Consider the following 1,804-nt stretch of genomic DNA (forward strand, 5'->3'; position numbering starts at 1 on the left):
CACACGACATGGCCGCCCAACTCGGAAAGAAGAACTACTTCAGTGCAGTATTCCTGGATCTGTCCAAGGCCTTTGACTTAGTCTGGGTTGATGGTTTGCTTTTTAAACTTAATAAACTTGGCATTCGGGGTCGCATGTTCAGGTGGATCCAAGACTTCTTAAGGGATCGCCAGATACAAGTGAACGTCGCCAATTCTCTCAGCGAGAAGCACTCGTTGGAGAATGGCACCCCGCAAGGCTCTGTTATTAGCCCAACCCTCTTCAGCATTATGATCAATGATCTGGCCCTGGATTATGTAAAGCATATAGAGCTCTCGGTTAGCACGGCTCTATATGCAGATGACAGTTCGATATGGACTGGTCACAATGACCTCAATAAAGTTAAATGGCGTATGCAAACTGCTCTGAACCAAGTTGCTAAATGGGCAAACGACTTGGGCTTCATTATTTCGGAAGCTAAAACCGTCGGTTTGTTCTGCAGCAGAAAGAAAGATCACGACAGTATTGACCTTAGACTGAATGGTGTGAAGATTAAGCATGAGAATTCAGTAAGGTTCCTGGGAGTACACTTTGACAGGTGTCTTACTTGGAGTACGCATATTGACTATATCTGTAACCGGTCTACAAAAATCTTAAATGTTATGCGTTATGTTTCAGGTACCACATGGGGAGCAAACAGAGAAACTCTAATGATGATGTACAGGTCACTGGTTCGTTCAGTTATTGATTATGGTTGTATTGCCTATGGTAAAGCAAGTGATACTCAACTGAAGAAACTCGACGTTCTACACATGAGAGCTATACGTATTGCCACCAGGGCAGCTGTAGGTACGAAGAATGAGGCGCTACTTCAGGAGGTGGGAGAGAAACCCCTCTCTCTTCGGAGGGAGGAGCTATCTCTCAAATTCTGGGGGAAACTTCAGTATTTGTCCGAAAGCTGTCCGACGTATTCCAGCATCAGAAGATTTACTCGTGTCGGAAATAACCAGAAGAATCGGAGTATTTCTTACGGGCAAGCGGTCATTGATCTATTGAGAGAGCATCAGCTCGATCAAGTAACGATCCTTGAACGCCGCCTATCGGCTACTCCGTTTTGGAAGGTTACCAACCCGACAGTCAACACCCAGCTGATCCAGAGTACCAACAAGCACGAGAACCCAGTGGGAGCAAGAGCTCACGCTCTTGATCTCATTGATTCCGTGTACGCCGACCATTTGAAGATCTACACCGATGGTTCCAAGAGTAGTACCGCAACAGGATACGGTTTGTGCATCCCAGCAAAAGGCATCCGCATCAGTAAAAGGATTCCCCCGCACTGTTCAGTGTTCACAGCAGAACTTTTTGCCATCAGGGACGCGGTAGCATGGCTGTCCGTCAATCACACGGAGCATGCCGCGATTCTATCCGACTCGCTAAGCAGCCTCCAATCTATTTTTCTCACCTCTTCTAATTGCAGGTCAGAAGTCATTTCCGAAATAAGAAGAATGATCCACAACTACCAAACCAACAACAACCAGAAGATTGAATTAGTATGGGTTCCATCGCACGTCTCCATTCCTGGCAATGATCAAGCAGACCGTTGTGCCAAAGAAAGTCTGAGTCTGGAGGATATCGAGCCTGTAGAATACTCCTATTCGGAGTTCTGCAGTATCGTATCTTCTAGGATCAACCAGAAATGGTCAAACATGTTACGGAACCTCGACACCGCAAGATACCAGATTGATCCGAAGATACCAAACCAAACCAAACCAAACCAAACCATCCATGTGTAGCCATATGCAAAGTGGCAACCAGACTCCGGACC

This window comes from Lottia gigantea, assembly GCF_000327385.1.
Source record: "Lottia gigantea unplaced genomic scaffold LOTGIsca_51, whole genome shotgun sequence".
In the NCBI taxonomy this organism is placed as follows: Eukaryota; Metazoa; Mollusca; class Gastropoda; family Lottiidae; genus Lottia; species Lottia gigantea.